This window comes from Danio aesculapii, unplaced genomic scaffold (assembly GCF_903798145.1).
Source record: "Danio aesculapii unplaced genomic scaffold, fDanAes4.1, whole genome shotgun sequence".
Lineage (NCBI taxonomy): Eukaryota > Metazoa > Chordata > Actinopteri > Cypriniformes > Danionidae > Danio > Danio aesculapii.
In genome coordinates, this window is record NW_026613792.1 from 9,672 (window position 1) to 17,500 (window position 7,829).

Genomic DNA, 7,829 nt, shown 5'->3' on the forward strand with positions numbered 1-7,829 from the left:
CTTCAAAAATAACTAAAATCCTCTTGTTACTTAAATTACACCCTAAAAACCACATATCCAGCGGAGAGAAAACATCTATAGACATAAATAATATAAGATATCTACACATACACACGAGGAGACGTTCGCATACACATATGACGATGACAAAATAATGTTTTAACTCAACAGGCAACACTTTACAACATTTAGACGTGTACAGCAAATGCCGCCATTTTAAAAACAAGTCTTTATCTTTACGTTCCTGACACACACACACACGATAAAACAGCAATAAATCAGATCAGAAACATGTTGTTTTTACACAAGTGCGAGGATGCAGACTTGTTAGTGCACTTGTGTACGTATGTTTCTAGTGTACTTCAGTGCACGTAGACAGCAGCAGTCGATCAGACCAGGCTGAATGGCTTTTATTATTATTATTATTTTATTTTCTATAAAGCAGCCGTATGTCGCGTCCTGTCATATTGCACAACTGCACACTGCAAGTTAATTTATTCATATTTTTTCTTTTCTTTTCTTTCAGTACAAACATCTAAATAATCTTAAACCGTCCCAGCTGCCACACAATGTCTTGAGACTACCGTATATATGGAAAATTCGGATCAGATTTGAGCTGCGGATACGTTCAAATACTCCTGCGACTAGGCCAGAGTTTCTATTGTTAAATGAGTAATAAAACATATTATTTTTGATGTTGTCTCCACGTTCCCTTCAAATTTTTAGCGGTCTATGAGATTGTAGTGTTCATTCATTCAACCTTGGTGAATGCATGGAGAATAAAGGTTCTTGCTTTTGCACTCCTTTATTTCGGACACCGTGATTAGCTTTTCTCCCACACTGTAAAAAAAAATCCGTTATTTTAAAATAACGACCATTAAATTACAGAAATTTACTGTAAAATAACTGACTTTAAATTAAAGAAATTTACTGTAAAAAAGAACTGACTTTAAATTACAGAAATTTACTGTAAAATAACTGACTTTAAATTACAGAAATTTACTGTAAAATAACTGACTTTAAATTACAGAAATTTACTGTAAAATAACTGACTTTAAATTACAGAAATTTACTGTAAAAAAGAACTGACTTTAAATTACAGAAATTTACTGTAAAATAACTGACTTTAAATTACAGAAATGTACTGTAAAATAACTGACTTTAAATTACAGAAATTTACTGTAAAATAACTGACTTTAAATTACAGAAATTTACTGTAAAATAACTGACTTTAAATTACAGAAATTTACTGTAAAAAATTACTGACTTTAAATTACAGAAATTTACTGTAAAATAACTGACTTTAAATTACAGAAATTTATTGTAAAATAACGGACTTTAAATTACGGAAATTTACTGTAAAATAACGGACTTTAAATTATGGAAATTTACTGTAAAATAACTGACTTTAAATTACGGAAATTTACTGTAAAATAACTGACTTTAAATTATGGAAATTTACTGTAAAATAACTGACTTTAAATTACGGAAATTTACTGTAAAATAACTGACTTTAAATTACGGAAATTTACTGTAAAATAACGGACTTTAAATTACGGAAATTTACTGTAAAAATAACTGACTTTAAATTATGAAAATTTACTGTAAAATAACTGACTTTAAATTACAGAAATTTACTGTAAAATAACTGACTTTAAATTACGGAAATTTACTGTAAAATAACTGACTTTAAATTACGGAAATTTACTGTAAAATAACTGACTTTAAATTACAGAAATTTACTGTAAAATAACTGACTTTAAATTACAGAAATTTACTGTAAAATAACTGACTTTAAATTACAGAAATTTACTGTAAAATAACTGACTTTAAATTACAGAAATGTACTGTAAAATAACTGACTTTAAATTACAGAAATGTACTGTAAAATAACTGACTTTAAATTACAGAAATGTACTGTAAAATAACTGACTTTAAATTACAGAAATTTACTGTAAAATAACTGACTTTAAATTACAGAAATTTACTGTAAAAAATTACTGACTTTAAATTACAGAAATTTACTGTAAAATAACTGACTTTAAATTACAGAAATTTATTGTAAAATAACGGACTTTAAATTACGGAAATTTACTGTAAAATAACGGACTTTAAATTATGGAAATTTACTGTAAAATAACTGACTTTAAATTACGGAAATTTACTGTAAAATAACAGACTTTAAATTATGGAAATTTACTGTAAAATAACTGACTTTAAATTACGGAAATTTACTGTAAAATAACTGACTTTAAATTACAGAAATGTACTGTAAAATAACTGACTTTAAATTACAGAAATGTACTGTAAAATAACTGACTTTAAATTACAGAAATTTACTGTAAAATAACTGACTTTAAATTACAGAAATTTACTGTAAAAAATTACTGACTTTAAATTACAGAAATTTACTGTAAAATAACTGACTTTAAATTACAGAAATTTATTGTAAAATAACGGACTTTAAATTACGGAAATTTACTGTAAAATAACGGACTTTAAATTATGGAAATTTACTGTAAAATAACTGACTTTAAATTACGGAAATTTACTGTAAAATAACTGACTTTAAATTATGGAAATTTACTGTAAAATAACTGACTTTAAATTACGGAAATTTACTGTAAAATAACTGACTTTAAATTACGGAAATTTACTGTAAAATAACGGACTTTAAATTACGGAAATTTACTGTAAAAATAACTGACTTTAAATTACGAAAATTTACTGTAAAATAACTGACTTTAAATTACAGAAATTTACTGTAAAATAACTGACTTTAAATTACGGAAATTTACTGTAAAATAACTGACTTTAAATTACGGAAATTTACTGTAAAATAACTGACTTTAAATTACAGAAATTTACTGTAAAATAACTGACTTTAAATTACAGAAATTTACTGTAAAATAACTGACTTTAAATTACGGAAATTTACTGTAAAATAACTGACTTTAAATTACGGAAATTTACTGTAAAATAACTGACTTTAAATTACGGAAATTTACTGTAAAATAACTGACTTTAAATTACAGAAATTTACTGTAAAATAACTGACTTTAAATTACGGAAATTTACTGTAAAATAACTGACTTTAAATTACAGAAATTTACTGTAAAATAACTGACTTTAAATTACAGAAATTTACTGTAAAATAACTGACTTTAAATTATGGAAATTTACTGTAAAATAACTGACTTTAAATTACGGAAATTTACTGTAAAATAACTGACTTTAAATTACGGAAATATCCTTACATTTAAATTTCCGGTAAATTTCTGTAATTTACCTTCTGGTATTTTATGGTAAATTTCTGTAATTTACCTTCTGGTATTTTATGGTAAATTTCTGTAATTTACCTTCTGGTATTTTATGGTAAATTTCTGTAATTTACCTTCTGGTATTTTACGGTAAATGTCTGTAATTTACCTTCTGGTATTTTACGGTAAATTTCTATAATTTACCTACTGGTACTTTACGGTAAATGTCTGTAATTTACCAGCCGTTATTTTATTTTTATTTTTTTCTGGTACCCTAGCTGGCAGACAAAAAAGTAAAATAACGGATTTTTTTACAGTGCAAGATGCAAGACAAAACTGAAAAATTCTCTGCGACTGCCACAAGGGGGCATATTCCGACAGTTGTGTCTGAATGTCATGTGCAGTGGAACGGCGGCTTTAGGTTAGAATTAGGTCCTGATGCGAGGTGACCGAAAAAATTATGTACGTTTTTTATTCAAATAACGATGTCAAATGACTACATGAGTATATGACTATATGAAGCCAAAGCTTTTTCTTTTTCTGTTTTAAGTATTGAAGGGGCAGTTTAAATTGCTATGAAAATACTACAATTCCAGTAGGTGTAGGGATCAAAACCACAAGTGGCTATATGCGACTGCACAACAATGACTGTGATTTATAAATATATATTTTGGTGGGGCGAATCTCATTATATTTTGACATCAGTTGTGGGCTGGAGGCAAGAGGAGGGGGGTCGCAAATGGCAGTTTGAGACCCCTACTGTAGAGGCCTGGCAGAGCATCACCAGGAATGAAACCCAGCGTCTGGTGATGTCTATGCATTCCAGACTGTAATTGACTGCAAAGGATTTGGAACCAAGTATTAAAAAGTGAAAGTCTGATTTATGATTATTAGTCTGTCCCATTACTTTTGGTCCCTTAACAAGTGGGAGGCAGAAATGCAAACTGTTGTAATTCCTACATCGTTCACCGGATTTGGATGTAAATACCCTCAAATTAAAGCTGACAGTCTGCAGTTTGTTTCATTTAAACACATATTGGTGTATAGAACCAATGGTAGACTTGTGTTGATGTGCCAATATTTATGGACCTGACTGTATAGTTGCATTTCTTATTTGATTATTTTAATTAGTGGTTTCATTTTAATTTCATAAATTTTTGCTTGTTTTAATCTCAAATTCTCTTAATACTATGTTTAAGAAAAGCTTCAAAATCTGATGCCAGTTTGCTTCTCAGGTAAATGCACTGTAAAATAATTATGTATTGGATTTACTAATATTTTTAAGATGTTTCAAGCAATTTATATAAGAAAATTTAAGTTGATCACTAAATTTAATTTGTTTGTTTGAATTTAGCCCATATAAATAGTTTGCAACCAGTTACCTTAAATAAAAATGAGTAAATCCAATGAACCATTTTGTTCAGTGTATCCTGTTTTAAGAACATTTAGATGTTTCTACTGCAAAATAAAATATCTTTTTTACCTTCTTTTTCTTTTTTTTGCAGTGCATGTAGGAAATTTCCAGTGGAATGTGATGAAACGGTGAAAGACGGTGTTATTTCCACCAGTTCTGCTGGATGATAGATCTCTATCCGCTACAGAAAGCCGAGCGGAGGGGTTTTCAGAGGACGGAGAGGCACAGAGAGAAGCGAAAGGCCATTCAGATCTCCAGCAGGATGAGGGTTAACAAGACTTTAACCCTTAAACCCAGAGACACACAAATGAAAATCAGCCACATCAAGCACGAGGTTTCACGAGGAGAAGCATGAGGAAAGATGATCTTCTGAGAGGCCAGAGAAAGCAGATCAAGTGTAAACCGGAGAGTCGTCAGTAAAATAAAACAGTGATAGTAAAAGCTGCTATCGCTAATCTGTCATGGCATTTTGTTTGAGTGAAAATTAAATTGTGTTGTAATGAAAATAAATAAATATTATTATTTAAAATAATATTAGAATCACCTGATTGTTATGTTTTTGGCTAATTTATAAATTAATAAAATATAATTAAATGACATTAAAACATGAGTAAATAAAATAGTAACAGTAAAAGCTGCTATCGCTAATCTGTATTAGCATTTTGTTTGAGTAAAAATTAATAGTGTTTTAATCAAAATAAATAAATTATTATTCATTTTAATATGCCACAACCATCTTAATGTTATGTTTTTGGCTAATTTATAAATTAATAAAAATAATCAGATTAAAAACATCAGTAAAATAAAACCGAAACAATAAAAGCTGCTATCGCTAATCTGAAATGGCATTTTGTTTGTGAAAATTACAGTGATTTAATAAAAATAAATAAAATTAAGAAATATTAGAAATATTATTAATAAATAATATTAGAATCGTCCAATTTTTAGGTGTTCAACTAATTTATAAATTAATAAAAATATTTAAATGACCTAAAAATTTTAAAATACCAAAAAATAAATATTTAGGAATAATTAAGTAAGAAAAAATAAATAAGAAAAAAAAACAGGTTAGCCCATAAACCTTTCGCAGGTTTACATTTCATAACATTGTGACAGAATCGAAGCCGTCAGAATCTACAACCCCAGTTTGTTTGGACTAGGGTTGCCCAAAGTTAGTGCTGGAGGACCGACGTCCTGCAAATTTTAGTTTCAACCCCAATTAGACACAGCTGAACCAGCTAATCAAGCAGGTGTACTAAAAACTTCCAGGCAGGCGTGTTGAAGGAAGATGGAGCTAAACTTTGCAGGACATCGGCCCTCCAGGACCGAGTTTGGGCACCCCTGGTTTGGACGTTTTGTAAAATGCGATGAAAACTCTTGTGATTTGTTAGTTGTCTTACACTTAAATGACATTTGCTGTTTGTTCAAACTATGTATTTAAAATGAGCTTAACACAATTCTTGAGTTTTTTTTTTGGGGGGGGGGGGGGGTTTGGAGGGGGGGGGGGACTTAATTGTTTTATGTTCAATCCACTTAAATTTGTAAAAACTAATAAGTTAACTTAAGTCCTTCCTTCATGTTGTCCAAACACAAATCATTTGTCTGGCCTTGTTTTTACAGTGTAAGATTTTATTTAATTGACAAAAGAAAAAACTGATTTGTAGTGGGGTTTTTTTTAGATAAACGCTAATGTACAGTAATTTCGATTTATAAACAAAGTTAGGTTTTTATGAGTGCAACACACTTCAACCAATGTTAGAAGAAATGCAAAATAGAGGTGAAATGGTTATATAAAATCCCTTTTATACCTCTTTGAAACAGTCCACATTTGTGTTTAGGTGTAAAAGGAGCTTCTTAGTCTTTACATGCAAAGCTGGATCATTGCTCATCAGTTTATGCCAAAAGCAAAGAGGGAACTGATACGCTCAATTAAAGATCTTGCTTACAAGTGGAGCTGTAACATTTACTATCCTCAATACTTAAACAAATAAAGGGAACCTATTACAAGTCTAGAGTAAAATAATGTCTCTGGAGTGTGAAGTTTCAGCTCAAAATACCACACAAATAATGTTTTATAACTCTCTGAAACTGACCCTTTTAAGCTTTAATCTTAATTGTGCCATTTTTGGTAACTGTCACTTTAAATTCAAATGAGATTGAGCTCTTTTTAAAATAGGGCAGAGCTAACAGATTCCTGTGTGTCAGCATAGTGGCAGATTCAAAAACAAGACTAACGTCCTATGCTAATGAGAGAGAGAGATAGTTACTAATGGGCGGGGCTTTCTCCTCTGATGACGTCATACAAAGGGAGAATGTCAATCAAAGTGTTTCTGCAGACTGCTTTTATCAAGTCTGATTATAAACAATAAAATCAGTACATTTTTACCATTAGACACTGGTTATTTTCACACACTTTTGCCACACAACTGTGTTTAAACTCCTTATAAAAGTGACTTTTGCATAATAGGCCCCTTTTAAATTTCAAACACTGTGATACTGTATAGTTTATTTAACAACTGTTAAAAATGCCTAACATTTCTGAAGTGTGTTGCACCAATTGAAATCTAAATTGGTTTAAACATTGGCATAAACAAAAGGCCAATCAGAGCACACTGCACTTTTCAGATTGAGGATGTTTGTAAAAATTGAAAGGTGACAAAGGACCCTTTTCACGTTTGCGTGTTTCTCAGAAGCAGAGGTCATCGTAGTTGGCAAATTTAGAGCACAGTGAATTAGAGAGTACAACAAATCATTATTTAACAATCCTATTTGCTGAAATAATGACAGAAAAACTCCACGATGATGTTATCCAGACTGTCAGAAGGAGGAAAATAATAGTGTGAGACTGATAACGTCAGCCAGAAGAGAGAATTATGTCAGATTTACTGTCCTTCCCCCCATAGACGCTGCATTACACACACCTCACACAAGAGCTCATTCATTTTTTGTAATTTGATGCTAAGATGATCTAATACATACATAAACATATAAATATACATACATTTTAGGCAGCACGGCGGCTCAGTGGTTAGCACTGTGGCCTCACAGCAAGAAGGTTGCTGGTTCGAGTCCTGGCTGGGTCAGTTGGCGTTTCTGTGTAAAGTTTACATGTTCTTTCCGTGTTGGTGTGGGTTTCCTCCGGGTGCTCCGGTTTC